This window comes from Phoxinus phoxinus (genome assembly GCF_949152265.1).
Source record: "Phoxinus phoxinus genome assembly, chromosome: 3".
NCBI lineage: Eukaryota > Metazoa > Chordata > Actinopteri > Cypriniformes > Leuciscidae > Phoxinus > Phoxinus phoxinus.
The window spans coordinates 41879765-41897121 of NC_136878.1; the positions used below are offsets into that span (position 1 = coordinate 41879765).

Below are 17357 nucleotides of genomic sequence, written 5' to 3' on the forward strand. Positions count from 1 at the left end.
GGCAACAGTAAGTTCAGCAGAAGAGCACCAAGTTTAGAAGTTCACTGTCGTCCTCCAGGTGAAGATGAATATCTATGCTGTATATTCCCGCTGAAAACCACATGATTCAGAGTAGGGCTATCAATCGATTTAAGGGCAATCAATTGAATTACATGATACTGTATGCCGATTAATTAATACACAACTAAAAGCCCCCTGAAAATAATACATTACAACATTATGAAATATGAGTAAAGAATTAAATAGTGGCTTTATACATCAATATATTATTTATTTCCATACCTACAAGCTAATTTAGCATAAAACTGGGGAAAAAACAGCTTTAAGGTGGTTTGCTGGTCTTACTACCCACCTTAGGCAGGTCTAATCTGTAGGGATGCTATATATTAATGCGTATCTGAGAGTCTAAGTTACTTCAGAATAACCTTGCTTTATTAGGAGAACTTTATAACTTAAGAGTTACTCAATGCTCGCAAGTCTTTGCCAGTTATTAGGCTAGGAAGATTACATGTGGGCGATGATAAAAAAGGAACATATTTCTTTGATCTGTCTACATCTGTTTCAACCACCATCCTTAAAGTCAGCCTTGTTTTTTTATTAAATATTGCAGTTATTATAAGGGATTTATCCATGCACATAAACAGGTGCCTTCATAATCTTTACTTAAAAAAACATGCTTGAGCTTCCATTTAATATGTTTGAGTGCTCTATTTGCTTTCGCTTATCAAGCTTTATATACGAATAAAAGCCTAAATTAATTCTGTTTATCATGTAAAGCGATCGTGTCTCTTCTTCGAAGAAGACTTGGAATAAACTGCTTGATTCACTGATTGATTCATTTTACGATCTCTTTATGAAAGTTTTGAACCGTCATAATTTTGGGTTAACAGACTTTCAATGGGGGGACATGAATCTCGTATTAAAAATATCTTCATTTGTGTTCAGAAGATGAATGAAAGTCTTAGCGGTTTGGCGTGACTTGAGGGCGAGTCATTTTTGGGTGAACTATCCCTTTAAGTTATCTGTACTTAAATATTTAAGTTAATTGAAAGGGAAGACCACATTATGCTATTCATTTTATATGACGCAACTTAGGAATCCCAGTAGTTTAGGAATAGTAAATGCTAGATATGTGCTGCTTTTCCTTTGTAAAAACATTGAAAATCTAACCAGAATATTATTGGCTGTGGGGTGTACCATACGTTACGGCAGTCCTGCAAACAGTGGCACTGGAAAACCTCACTGTCACTCAAAATTCAAGGATGAGTTGTTCGGACCTCCTCTCTGGTGTACCGCATCTGTGAGCTCACACTGTCAGTCTTCATGTTTGCTACTAGTGCTGTCATCTCATTTCATCTGCACACTGGAGATGTTATTCTGCTGTCATTATGACCAGAGCTGTCAAAGAGGAACAGAAATCTATTAGGGACACGGACAGCTTATACACATCATTTACTATTGTTACCCTAATTCATTGAAGAGTTAGTTAATGGGATGCAATCATAGATTCCTTAGATTCCTAGACATTTGTTTGGTGATACTCTTCCCTTCTATAAGCTTGAGAACCTCAGAAGATTATAAAAATAACATATGGTTTATTACAAACTCCGAATAACCAGCCAACATGCGAGATATGAGCTATACACAAACAGCAACCGACTGGGAGGAACTTTAAATACACAGTGATGATTAACTAAAAGACGAACAGCTGTGATGATTTGTGTCTGTGTCCATGGCGACTGATCAGTGGCGGGAAAACAAAGACAAAGAAACACATGTGATGGATGAAAAGTCAAGTCACATTTATTTATATAGCGCTTTTTACAATACAGATAGTTTCAAAGACGTTTTACAGAGATAACAGGAAAATAATGACTATTAAAACAAACTAGAAGTCAATTAACTGAACTAAATAGAACATAACGGTGACAATTATAGTTTACATTTAAATTAAACACAATTAACTGAACTTTAGAGGGCTTTTTTGACCCACTTAGTCTAGCCTACATCTAATGCTGTGTAGATTTACAAATTGAAGTCTGTTACTGATTCCAAATTATATGACAAAAATTTTAGTTAGTAATGTAATCCATTACATGCCCTCACAACATCTTATCTCACACTTTATGGCCATTAACTGGAATTTGTGCTCAGCAGCTTCTACATAAAGCCCGCCTACTTTAATTTGATTGGTTATCATCTCAGACATTTTGACATTGATGAGCGATGTTAGACCACTGAGGCAGCTCAGATGAGAAGTCGGTTATCTTGGCATTGTGCAGCACCAAAGTAGAGTTAATATTAGGAAATTATTTCACAACCTTTATTATATACATCTCAGATGCGGCCCTGCTTTGCGATACATTGGACTAGTCAGGATATTTGGTCATTTCTGGAGCTCAATAGCTGTGGTTGTTTTAAATTGTTTCATTAAAAGAGCAACATGAAGACTCTTTAAAAAGTTTTTTTTTCTTTCTGCCGCACAGAAGAAAAAGTCACATAAGTGTAGAATTACAATTCTGGACTAAACTTTTGTTGTGTGCTATTATCTTTTTACAATGGCAAAGAGAGCAGCAGAGGAGCATGACCACTGAAAATGGCTTCTCTCCAAAACCTTCCCCATCATGTGGCAGCCATAAAATAACCGGTGCAGAAATGAGAAAAAAGACAAGGTGCATCATCAGAGGTGCGGAAATTTTTGCTGAGTCCCTCTGAGCATGAAAGATTTAGAGGCACGCAATGGTGGAGGACTGACAGTCTGTTATTTATAGAGCTTTGCACTGATACAACACGGTCAGCCCCGGTGTCCTCACATCACTCCCAGCACTGCCATCAAGAGTTAACACTGCTAACACAGCTGCTACACCAACTGACTCAGTGCTGAAGTAAAGAAACCGTCTGAGGCCTGAGATTTCAGCAATCCTAAGATCATTGCAAATAAACTTGGGTACGACATGTGACTGTGCAATGATGACACCTATTAAATCTTAGGCTATGACGCAAGTTAGTATAGAAGAATAAAACATCATCATGCGCTAGTGGTAAACAAATAGAGCAAGATGAATCGCACTTTAACAATTGTGCTTTTTATGTGTGCTGAAAAAAAAGAAGAGGAAGCGAAAGAGGAGAATATGGACGCGGTCATGGCTAGAGGAAAGAGGCCAACTTGACATTTCATTTTTGCAAATGGAGATTGAAGTAGTTTTAAGTTTTAGTAGCCCCATGTTGCGTTGATCAATACGCCATTTCATGTTGCATTTTTATTGGCTGGTCAGTAGACGTAGGTCGTAGCAGCAAACACACTGTGTGTGAGATGATTATGCAACATTTCTGACACTCTCCGAAAATTATCACAGACTATCTTTGGTCACAAGAGCGTAACAACGGCCGTCTTTGAACCTCCCTCATTGTACGACGTAGAAACGCATCACCATGATTGATCATCTATCGTCTGGGACAGCCCGAAATCTTACAGTGTGTACCAGGCATTAGAGCACGACATAATCCTACAACATTTATAACCAGGACAAAGGGAATTAAAGGATAAGTTCACTTTCAAAAAATGTTTACTGGTAATTTACTCACCCCGATGTCATCCAAGATATTTCTAATTAAGTTAAATAAATTAAGTTTTTTGAGGAAAACATTCCAGGTCTTCAATGGCATCCATCTATCCCAATGTTCAAAAGAGGGTTCAAATGTCTGTCTCAATGCAGCTTCAAAGTCTAATGATCCCAGTCGAGAAATAAGGGTCTTATCTAGCGAAACGATCAGTCGTTTTCTAAAAAAAATTAACATCACAATTGTTCGTCTTGTGCTGGTCTGCGACGCGCCACGTATCGCACGTATCGCACGTTGGAAAGGTAACGAAAAACCGTCTGTTTTATGTCGGAATAACGCCTGTTTTTTTTTTTTTTATTAAAACAAAGATGTTCGGACGATTTTGAAGTTGGAGGAGAAAATGAGATGGAGTTTTTCGCCCTTCCCTACTTTTTTTAAACGGAGTACACAGAAAAATAACTTACAGTAGATAGATGATGTGAACGTGACCTTTCCAACGTGATTACGTAATGCGTGGCGCGTCGCAGACCAGCACAAGACGAACAATTGTGGTTAAAAAGTATATACATTTTTAAAAAAAAATAGAAAATGACTGATCGTTTCGCTAGATAAGACCCTTATTTCTCGACTGGGATCGTGTAGAGACTTTGAAGCTGCATTGAGACGGACATTTTAACCTTCTTTGAACATTGGGATAGATGGTTTCCATTAAAGTCCATTCTGTGTAGAAAAAGCCTGGAATGTTTTCCTCCAAAACCTTAATTTTCAACGTACTATGATTTGGGATGGGCTGATTCTAATTTTGTGTGCTATTTAGAACGGATATCATGGGAATTGGGATGTAACCCATGTTATACTAAAAAAAAACTGTAGATGAACACACTGTTGTTATTTTATTTAATGAACTTAAGAATTTAAAGTGGCAGTCGACAAAACTCATAATAAACAGAACAATATTGTAATATTATACTTTAGTTATCATTCTTGGTGTGTGCTGGCATGAAAAAAAAAGATTTTAGTGGGTAATTAAATTCTTTGAGAATAACAAAATCAATCTGAAACCACGAAATGATCATAATATGAATCCCGTTTTTCTCCAACTCTCTATATATTGCTATATTTTTGTCTTCTCCTGATTTCATGTGTAGCTTAATCCAGCTCTACACTTTGTGAAAACCTCTTTACTTTTTTTGAGTGCTGTTTTGCAGTGAGATGAAAGCATAACGGTACACCCATTGTGTGTGTGTGATATTTTTAAACTCCTCTCTTGTCTACTCTATCTGGTTGCCTGTGGCTGTTCTCACTCGTGTACTTTGATGATGAAATCAATCCTCCCACTCAGCCAACGGACAGCAAGAAGGTCCAAAGCGGAATATCTCACAACAGACTTATTGGAGGAAACACATCTGTAGGCACTCTTAAGCTGTACACACACGCACACACACACTGTGTCAATGTGTCCACTCTCACACCCTTAAAATCCATATGACAATACGAAAAACGTTATTTGTTTCAGCAGAATTTTGGCCTCTACTTGGGATATAAATGAATATCTGCCCCTGCAATCTCTGTAAAGTGTTTTAATTGTGTAATAATCGATGAATTTTGCAACATCAACACTGAATTGAACTGAATTGAATCAACATGAATAATGACTCAGAGTTGCTTATAGCTGTACTGGACTCATTTCATAACCGATTAGCTTACTTTATTGAATCAAAATCTAAACTGAATTGATATTAATATTGTCTGTAGATCTGCTTTACAGCAGAATTTGAATTGGTCTTATACTTGATGCAATTTGGATCATTGGTTATGAACTAATTCACAAATTTCAACATTCTTTTTTTGAGGCAAAATATTTATTTAAATGCTTTGTGCTAAATAAACGCTAACATATATTTGACCCTTCAGTTGTGCAATTTTTTTAACTACATTTTTAAAAGGGTGCTTTTGCTACTGACTAGCTTGACAAGTCAGTTTCAGAAAAAGCTTCCTTAATACAGTAGTTGAATACTGCACAATACCACACACGTGTTCAAGTAACACTAAACTCCTCATATGTTAGTCTTCACTAACCAATGAGGGGATTTCATTCTTCTGGCTCAGGCAGAACAACTGAAATCTGCTGCACTAATCTTGACAAATCCTTGTTAGCCCGATCAGTGTTTGGAGCGGCAGGGCGCTGGGTAATCCTCCAATGTGACAGTCGGCTGAGACTCGTTTAACTTCTGTCATTCACCACTTCAACTTCTGCCAATTAGTGGAAGGTTAAAAGTAAGAAATTCTCCAGTGAGACATTGTTAGCTCTTAATTAGGAACTTATGGTGACACTTTACAATAAGGTCCCATTTATTAATGCATTCACTATTACTAACAATGAGCAATACATTTGTTACAGTATCAAGTTGTATTTGTAACATTAGTTATTGCACTCTGAAGTAACATGAACAGCTGTATTTTATTAACATTAACAAAGATGAACAAATACAAGAAAAAATGTATTGCTCATGGTTAGTTCATGTTTGTTGACTAATGTTAAAGGACAAGTTCGGTATTTTACACTTAAAGCCCTGTTTACAGATCGTATCTGATGAAATAGAACGGTTAAGATTAAAATTTGGACACATGCTGCTGTCCCGAGAATTTTAGGTTTATTTAGCTTCCCCCCCCACCCCCACCCCCATCCCCACAAAGGCCGTCTCTGTGCACTGGAAGATTCCTTCCTAAAAACACATTAAACTTTAGTTTACAAAGACGTGAAACTCACCGAGTGGTCAGGGGTGTTCACTGATATGATCCCAAAAAAATCGCTGAAAAAGATGCTTTCCAACCGGTTTTATCGTAGTTTTTGTCCAACTCCATTGACTTGTATTGAATGTGCTGTGTGAGGTACGGTATTACTCCGCCGCTTCTTCTTCTGGGCTGGAGCTCTCAACGGAAGAATCACGGGTGTGACGCGTTTGGCAAAATAGGTCCACAAAAGCGAAATAAACCTAAAATTCTCGCGACATCAGCATGTGTCCAAATTTTAATCTTAACCGTTCTATTTCATCAGATACAAAGTGTAAAATACCGAACTTGTCCTTTAACAAATGAAACCTTATTGTAAAGTGTTACCATGATATTTAATAACTGACAATTACTGTATATGCACTCATACTACATTAAATACATTATGAACATTCCATATAGTTTATAGTAATGCAGATATGGTCATGGATAATTGTGAATCCCTAAACTTAAAAAGAGACGAGGCCATTTAATTTATATGTGCTAAATATTGAATAATTAATATTTCAAGTTAAATGTGGAAGGAATCTGCAAAGGCTATAGCAGAGATTTTAGTTGCCTAAAGCTGCCAAAGATTTCAAGCTGGACTGTAAACAGCCTCCCGGTTGTTGAAGTTGCATTTTTATTTTTCAAGAGTTGCCTGAGCAACAGAAACTAAAGTCTCAGTGAAGATTGTGCTGTTGGCAGGATGCGTTTACAACATGTCGCTTCCTTGTGTGTGAGTGACAAGCTCTCATTTATTAGATGTAGCCAATGCTGGATGAAGTAAATAAAACATCTTTTACACGATAATGACCTGACAAGGACAAAAATATGCCACTCTGTCTAATGAAAAAAGCCATTTTTGAAGGGAAAATGATGAATCATAATGCAAGGAAACATTCAGATCATCAGATCATAAAGATTTTCTTGGTAGCATGCTGATCACTCATCTTTTCAAGACTCCTGGTTGATATATAACCGAAAAATCACGTGTTTCACACCAGTAAATCGATGTGACCCGACCGGGCAAGTCTTTTTCCTGTAGTATTTCACCTGTTTCGGTTTTGCCACACGCACCGCCACTTTTAGAGTTGTCAGCACTGTGGGAGATTCTCTCACAATGCTGGTTTGGTTTCAAGAGCAGAAGCTGTCACACTGGCCGTGTGTGTGTAAGTGGGAGGCCAGAAGGAGACGTTCTGTCTGAAAGCTCTGTAGCAGCAGGCGTTCCTCTTACTGCACTGTCATGTCTGAGAAGAAACTGCAATTACCAACACAATCATATGTGTACGGCTGCCGAGGAGAGAGGTCAGTGGGGAAATTGCCACAAAGAGTTTCATTTTTGTCCGTCAGACTACTCTAATTCCCCCTTTATTTTCTGTCTGTCTGGATTCTACACGCCAAACCCACCAAGTGTTAGTAACAGCATTCAGAGGACTTCTTGGAGTAAAAAAGCGTGATCTGCAGCGTTCCCCAACATGACATTTTACCCATATCCAGAATTCAAGCTTTCAGTAAAAATCTACCCTCATTACATTGTTACATACTCTTGTCTGAATGTATGCCAGTGTAGTTTTATTGTTCTCACTTGTTTAAAGCCACACTATGTAACTTTTTGCTAGAGGTCACTTATTCAAGACAAAGTCTTACCTTGATGAGTTTTTGTCTTCACCTCTACGAGTTGTTGTCTTCACCTCTACAGCCGGTGGAGAATACGATGGACTCGGGCAAAAATCATATTCATGGATGACCGGTAGTGTATTAAAGATTTATCAATGTTGCGAAAACCGTTGAACAGGAACGAGTCCGCTAGACAAGCACGACACACCGCTCGAGAGCAGTGGAGCTTTTATTATGCCGCAGACGCTTCCGCTTCTTCATGGGGTAATGCAGCGCTGTTATCATATTAGATACATTTGAGTGTGTTGAAAGTTGTTTTAATGCTACTCTGTGCATTCACTCTGCGGCTACTATATGAGACACTTGTTGCACACCGTAGTGAGCTAGATCGATATTAGGCATGGTAAATATGGTACTCGCGGTAAATCAAGAAAACGAGATTTAAACAAAAAGACTAAGGGGCCTATTTTAACGATCTGAAACGCAAGTATCAAACGCGAAACGCAAGTAACTTTGTGGGCGGATCTCGGGCGCTGTTGCTCTTATACCAGCGGGATAAATGACACTTGCGCTTGACGCAAATCTAAAATGGGTTGGTCTGAAGTAGCTTCATTATTCATAGGTGTGGTTTTGGTGTTACGTGCAATAAACCAATCAGAGCGTCCTCTCACATTCCCTTTAACCCTCTGGGGACCAAAAACGCGCCGGCGCGTTTTCCTCGTTTTATTTCACATAGCAGCAAAATAGACTTAAAATACTCCCGTCATTTTTTGTCATACGGGCTTAAGAGATATGAAAAAATGAACTGTTAAATGTCTTCTTATTTATGGGTTCACTTAAAATCGAAATAAAACCATTGTTCTTTTGTAAAATAAAGAAAGTAAACAGGGAGTGCTTTCTGCCTCTCCGTCTCCGTGAACTTTTTTTCTAGTGCACGTCTCTAAACTTAAACAAAACTCTGCGAATACTATTCACTCAGACATGAGCTATATATCTCTATAACCATATAAGTGTGTAGTTTTAAATGATCTAATTCAAAACTAAAGCAAATATTCTCTGTTTCTGCAATCTAAATAAAAAGAGCGAGAGATCAGCCGTTCTCATTATCGTTCTGGCACCTCATTACTCTGCTAATGTGACACGCCCATGGAGAGCGCGCGCTATTCAAACGCAGATGATCTATACGCAACACATGCAAACCAGTCAACGCCCACAACAGCTGGAAAACACACTCGCTGTGAGGAATAATAATATCGTGATAATCCTGGAAATTTTACCTCAAACGTGCTGGAGTAGCCTAACAACGGATCCAGCTGCAGATCATCAGTAAGTGCTTTGTTCTAATCGCAATATGAAATGGTGTCTGTAAACCGCAAAAGACTGTTTAAATTTGAATCGCGTTTCTGTGTTTGAATGAATGAACGGCGCATATGCATGTTGTTGTTTACTACAGCTCGCGCGTGTCTGTGTGTGAATGAAACTATCTATATTGCCTACTGAGATGAGTAAAAATCGACTGCATACGTTGAAATAAAATGTCTTTGTATAAGCAATGGCATATTATGATAGCCATGTTCGTGCTAAATATAGTGTAATTACACCTTTGCCATTAATATGTTTATAAGCAACTGAAAAAAATACAAATATCAGGTCATGTCAAAACATCTCAAGGACCCCAAAAACACCTTGGTCCCCAGAGGGTTAAGAGTATGCGCGCTTGTTCCATGGCAGATTGATAACGGCGGATTTGCCAGGAGCGGTTCACAGCCGAGGAGACCGACGTTCTCGCCAGGGCCGTAAAAGACAGAAGTGACATTTTATGGGGATGGGAGAAACCCATCCAAATTAGCTTTGGTTAAACAGGTGTATAATAATTTGGGTAAATTTGTAAGCTAGATTTATGCCTATGCCTATCTTCATGGACACCACAATGATTTCCCTCGTGTGGTAATATTTTTCCTTATAATTATGTATGGTTTGCAAAAATGGGAACTGCTGCGTCTGTGTAGATGAGAGAAGCAAAGTGTATGCGCGTTGTGCACACACTACATTATGGCCATGCGCCTTTAAACTAGCATCTGACTAACACGCCACTGACTTTAGACTAGGTTTTTCCTGGTCAGTGGCATAATTGTTTTCAAAAACTGCAAAATAGCACCAGGTTTGCGCCAGAACACGCCTTCTCTTTTCGCTGCTTATTTCTCTGGATTTAAACATTCTTAGAAACATGTGGGATAATGTAAGTACACAAATCAACACAATATATATCATTATTCTAGTATAGTGTGCCTTTAACCAACAGCTAGAGCAAATTATGACATTAATCTGGTTTGTGATTTCTGTCCTCCAAACTAAAATTCTCAATGTTTAAAACCAACTTAGACTTTTGTATAATTGACATTTGACTTCAAACTTTAGGATATTGCCCTTGCGACAACTAGTCCTGGACTCTCATGTTTAGAATCAGTGTAATTTACGCCACGTGCAAAACATTGTACATTGTTGAAAAGCTCAAATTTGATTGGGTTTCAATTCACATGTGGATCCATTGTACTCTTTAGCCAATCACAATACACACACAAAGACTCACAAATCCAACGTGATACAAATATGTGAAGATTTACAAATGCACCTTTAATGATTAATTCATACATATAAAAACATGAACAACTTTGTGAATAGAGTTTTGAATTTGTAAAACATTTTGTAAGTGTCTTTTTTATGCATGTGAATTAGTGTTTGTGTATGTAAATTTGGTTAGGCCTGTGTGCATCTATTTTGTGCAATTTTGATACTATTCTGACTCAATAACCAGTCTCATTTTAGTATTATTTATATAGTAAAAGTGTTTTGTGGTTTTTCATAATTTTTATTTTTATATTTCTTTTTATTTCAGTTTTAGTGCAACTTTTTAAAACTTGTTTTATATCAGTTAGTTGCCAAGGCATAATTTAAAATTTTTGTTTGTTTTTTAAGTTTTTCATGTAATATTTATATTTGCGATTTTTCTAAATGCCTCAACAGTCTCTGTCTGTTCTGAGTAGTATGTAGCTCATTAACGGATAAATCCCCCAGAGAGAATCCTCACGTTATTTGCACGGTTAACATACCATCTAATTGTGCCAATTCATATCCCACTTTATCTCTCGTCATTTATCTCTTTGATATGGTGCTGTTTTACAATAATGAGCTTTGTAAAACCTCACAGATGTGTGAAACTGTCTTTAATTAGAGCACCAGAGCATCAGGGACCGAGAGCGCCTGTGCAAAATAACCATTTAGACCTTAATTTCCTAACAAGTGACTATATCCTAGTTAATGCCGCAGCACTTCTTCTAATGAGGAAATTAAAAAAAAGTGTTAATTGAGTCCAGAAGAATCCAGTTAGTGAAACAATTGTTTTAATATTATTAGGTTTTACCGCACTGTATGTGGAAGATTTAGAAATCAAGTAATGCTTATGACATGAGGTTAATTATCGTAAAGTCATAATTACAGACATTATTGTCACTATCCTCAGTCTCTGCCTTTCTCTCTGTGATAAATTGGCTTTTATATCAGATATCCCACGTTTCTGCTGGGCAGACGGTGTACTGAATGCCCCATAGAGGCTGATATCGGTCTCTCAAGGTCTCTCTCTCTCTCTCTCTCTCTCTCTCTCTCTCTCTCTCTCTCTCTCTCTCTCTCTCTCTCTCTCTCTGTGTGTGTGTGTGTGTGTGTGTGTCTCCACAAAAGCATATATCATTACCTCTCCATCGTCATCTCCTACAGTAAACCCACTGATCTCATCGTATTTCTGAAACTTAGACTGAGCCCAGGAGGGACAGAGACGGGCACTGCCACCCCCTCGACAGTCCAGACTGGGAGAGGGACATTGTGTACGAGGGCTTAACTCATGGGCTTTAATAGAAATACATATATCATTACACAGATTTTGGAGGTGGAACAACAGTGTACTATTTACCTTCATATTTGTTTACATTCTAAATACATTTTACCAACCAATATGTTGATTTCCTGGGAAATAAACCTATGAAAAGTCAATCTGTAAAGAGCTAGATATTCCTTTTTTCTTGCACATAATTTAACATGCCCAGTGTTGCTTGGCAAATATAGATTTTTGTGCTGAATTTAAGATGTTTATTCATCGTGACAATGGCTACGTTCACACTGTCAGCTTTTGGGACTGACAACTGCAATTACTTACAGGTGCGAGGCAATAGCATCTTGAATACTGTTTGTATAAACGTGAAACCGGAGTCAAGCCCGTATTCTCTAACCAGTTGTAACGTTGCCTCAAAGGTCAAGCAATAATCTGGATCTAAATGCAGATAAAAAGGTGTTTAATGGCTCAAAACATGATACGTATTAATGCCTTGACCGTGGGACACATGACATGAAACGTAGCTCTTGACCCATAACACCATGAACTATGAAAAGCACGAACAATAATCCAGACAGGGCAAGACTGAGCACAAGGTTAAATAACTGAGAAAACAATAGGATAACAAGCAACAACTATAACTAACTAGTATGAACTAAAATAACTACAAAGACCGTGAAAAGAACTACAAAAGAACGAACTCATGAATGGCAAAATTCAAAATAAAAGACATGACAAAATACAGAATCCTGAAACCAGGAAACATATTGAAAGTGACCAAAGTAATTGATGGTCGACATCCATAAAACCGAAAAGTCATATCTCGGAGTTACCGAAAGCGAAACCACACAAAAACCCCTTAGCAGAGCGACTCTCTCGTACTGTATGACCCCAGACAGCAACATATTGTCGTCCCAGATCCGGCCCACATCTGGTACACGCGGATTCCACACATCTGGGGCGACACTATGTTGCTGTCTGGGACGTGACAGACAACTAGTTGTCCAGTGTGGTTCTGTTTAGGGTAACCGTATCAAGGACTCAAATACAGGACTGACAACTATCTATTGCTGTGTGAATGCGGCCTATAAAATTGAACTGATAAGCTTATTAAAGTGGGAAAGAGAAAAATGTATGCAGTTTCTCCTCAGTTTCACTAGATTTTCTTGCATCTCATCTCCTATTTTCTGAACAATATATATTTTCTTTTTCACAATTCATGTGATTTTAGCATTGTCTGACAAGACCTGGAAGTTTAGACGGTCTCGATGGACCTACTCTGTCTTTCTGCTGTTGTTTTCAGCCGTTGTAAAGTCCTCCACATCTCTTTTCTCTCTCGTTGTCCATTAGGACTGTATCTGAGGCTCTCATTGATCTCCACACATCCTCTGAGCTTACAGTGATGGCGGGTGTAGTGTAGGAAACGCTCTTAGAAACCCCTTCAGTCTGGCAGTAGAGTGTGTATCCGTCTGAACTCGAGCAAACAAACCCATCTCATCCCCTCTCACTACACAGAAAAAGAGCACGATTTTTATTCTTTTGTGGATATACTACTCCTCTCCATCATTGTCTTTATAATGACACTCTTCTATTTGTATCGCCCTCTGCATGGCGCGTCCTGACTTCAGAGTTCATTCTGAAATGACAAAGATGAGAGAGATTCAGTTGTGATATCGAGTAGAAGGGAGCCGGAGGCAAACGAATCGGTAAGAAAAGAGTAAAGCGATTGGGGAAAGGTGAGAAAGATGAGAACAAAGGCAGGAAGAACTTTTAAGAAAACAAGACAGAATAAAAAAGCAAACTAACAATGTCGCCATGCATTGAGTGCTGACGTGCAATAAATCAATTCAAATGCATCCTTTCCCCCACACACATGCTCAACTAACCCTGCAGTAAATCACACCATCCACTGCTGCTTCACCAATTATAATGTGTGTTGCCTTGTGGGTTCGGTTTTGTGATATCAATAATTCATCAAGGAGAAGCCTTTCAGAATGACTCAAATGGAAAAGCATGTGCACTCGACATGCGCATACGTGTGTGAGGGCTTCACTGCAAACACACACGCACTGCCAAATACATTGCATTTCACACGTGTCTTTATGTCTCCCACCGTTGCTCTGTAATTGTGCATCTGATTACAGAGGGACAGCGGAGGACGACAGAACTAAAACACACAGGACCTTTGTTTAGACGAGCAGTTCTCTGTGGATTTCCTCGGAGACACGGGATCAACTGGCATTTGCACTCCTTTTGTTCCATTGAATGATTCTTCGTTTTGTTTGAGTAGAGATTGAAATGGAAATTCATAACAGTCTTACAATGAAATATCACAATACCAACATTTTATTTGTGCATCATCAAATCTGTCCTTGGTAGTTGGGATTTGTCAAGTAATGTGGTTGTATTTCCATATTTTGATGAATTATGTTGCTATTTGTTTTAGGGATTTGGTTTGTGTTTTATTACTCTAAAATAAAAAAACATGCAAAAGTTTGTCACATTTTAGTTTAGGGTATCACTATTTACTAACTATTACCTATCTTTTGCCTCAATAAACTCCTAATTACTGCTTATTAATAGGTAGTAAGTTACTGTAGTTGTTAAGTTTAGGTATTGGCTAAGATCAATGTAGGGATGTAGAATATGGTCATGCAGAATAAACAGCCAAAATCCTTGTAATATGCATGCTAATAAGCAACTAGTTAATAGTGAGAATTGGACCCTAAACTAAAGCGTTACCAAAATGTCTGCAAATTGTCACATTTTATTAAATGTGCATATACAACATAATATTGTAAGCAATACTGTATTCCACAGTGCAATGTGCTTGAGCTGTTCTTGACTCATTTCATTACTATAAAAAAAACACACATACTGCTTACAACACATACTATTTTTAAATAATATGAAATAAGGCAATGCAAGTAAAAAAAAATAGCAATCTCATGCACAAAGGTAATTAAAAGTGCTTGCATAGACATAATACACATATAATCAACTGGCAACTTTGACACTATTTCGATTTTTTTTAAATAATGAAAGTTAAATTAATTGTAATTAAAATAAAGTATTAAATTAAATTAAAAGTTTTTCTACATACAGTATAAACGGTAACACTTTAGTCTAGGGTCCAATTTTCACTATTAACTACCAGTAGTTGCTGATTAGCATGCATATTACTTGGATATTGGCTGTTTATTAGTACTTATAAAGCACATATTAATGTCTTATTCTATGTGACCATATTTTACATCCCTTAATCCTACCCAATACCTAAACTTAACAACAGTTAGTTAATCATGAGAACTGGACTCTAAACTAAAGTGTGACCGTATAATCCACCAATGTACTCTTCTTTTCTCAGAGTTCATTTGTACCCATTGAAAACGTGTTATTTAACCGGGTGCTCTTTTTCCTCTGTAAACATATGATTGCTGATCTACCAGATAACTGCACAGCCTGGGCCTTTTTCAGCACAATTACCCTCAAACAAGGATGAAATAACCCTTCCAAAGAAAAATGGCTTTAATGTTAGTGTGTCTGTCCAGGAATGGTTTTAATACCGCAGTGTGTACAAGATATTTGATCACAGTTACAGTAAGTAATGGGTTGATGTGGTACTGGGAGGCACTGGTGTCCCATTCTGACTGAACTAATAATTCACACTGGCTAACTACTGTGCTGCAGGCTTTATGGGATACTAAATCTATGTCTGTACCCCCTGACCCTCCTTTTGTTCCTGCTTGACCATAAAATGGACACATGTGATTAGAGTATTCTGAACCATCCACTGTACTCTTACTCCATTTCCTCTATGGTTAGTGATCGCAAGAGAGCATATAGAAATATAGAAGGAATGAGGATCCAAAGATTAGAATGATCTGATTATAAAGTAACAGATTCAGAAAGGCTTATTGGCTATGGCTCTTTTTATGCTGCATGGGAAACCAGAGAAAGACTAATTTTTATTTTCCTGCTCAGTAAATCTTATTAAAGTCTGGATGATGTACAGATATGTATATGTTCAGAATGCTACTACTTACTGTAGCTTATAGTGTATGTTGTATAGCCTATACCGCACACTGTACAGTACATTTTAATATGCAAAGCTGTATGCCGTGATAGATGCTTCAAACAGTAGTACACTTTACTCACTACAGTACATTCCAGCATTTTTGTAAAAATGCTACAGTAAAAGTCTGTTAATTTTAATTAAATGTAAGAAGCCTTACCATATAAAAATGGTAAATGGTTTAACATCATATTATGTAATTTTACTGTAAATTACTGTCTTTTTTGGAAGTAAAATCTAAGGACTTTCTCGGAAGTCCCTTTGTGACACATGACGTGATTATATTTGATGTAAATAATTTTTTGTACTTTAGTTTTGTTACATTTTATGTGATTTAGTTGTTGTTTATTGCATTATTTACACAGCTACACATATTTTAAATAGCACATTTAATTCACAATGGTAATTCAATATGACGTAATAAATAAGAAATAAAAACATGTAAAAAGGCCTCTTGTGATGAAATATGATTCATCATGTGACTCTGTTTTAACACCTGCATTATCATGGTGGTTTTTGGTAGGTTGTGGTCATTTGAAGGTAAAAGTAGATTTTGGTAGTGCAATATTTCAGGTATATATACGTTATGAAATATATAATATTTGGTTATAAGTAAAAATTTTATAATACAGGCACAAATATGCCAACCCGTATACCTGAAACAATAGCTGTGTCCATTGAAAATTGTGAATTTAACTTAAGTGCAAAATTGGAATATTGAATAAAACATTTGTGAATAAAGCACTTTTTCCATCCCATGTGTTAAAGAGAACAAAATCACCACTTCCTGGGAAATTGGTGCAAAATATCTGTAATTAAAATGGAATTTGCTGGATTTGGGAAGTCACTGTGGCTCTATTATTGTACCTCATAAATGACTTGTGCCTCAGAGCGCGCAGACAGCCTCATGTGTTCGGAGGCGGATGCCTGGTGTTTGGGAATGCAATCGTGGGAGACACTTCTGGGAGGTCATTATACCCAACCATTTTGATGACAGACTTTGGCTCAGGTATTTCAGAATGGCCAAACCAACGTTTGAGCTTCCATGCAGTAAAATTGGTCCGCTGGTTAGTTCAGTCATCCCATCACATTCACTGCTGAGGCAATGTCATGTGAGTTTTTTTGTTGAGCATCAAGGGATTTATTTGGTAAATGTTCTTTTCAGATAAAATCATCTTTTCGGTTAAAAAATCTGCCTCAATTGAGCACATACTTTTTTTTTTCATGCTTATTTTTTAAACGTATGCCATTTCCAATCAGCGTTTTTAATGCAATATCCCAAAACTTGCATACAAATAGATGGATGGAAACATATCAATTGTCACCATATTTTTGTCGATGAAATTCTGGCTACCACAGCTGCCAGTTTTTACCGTGGTAAAAAAGTACTATTTCATCACTCTGAATATTGCATTGTTAGCTTAGCAACATGTTGGAAGCAACTGT

General features: G+C 37.4%; 1 protein-coding gene across 1 annotated transcript in view; it reads left to right on the top strand.

Annotated features, from left to right (window-relative positions):
- The window catches only part of lhfpl7 (LHFPL tetraspan subfamily member 7), a 142805-nt gene that overhangs the window by 61277 nt on the left and 64171 nt on the right, over positions 1-17357 (top strand). The gene's annotated exons all lie outside the window — the stretch shown is intronic.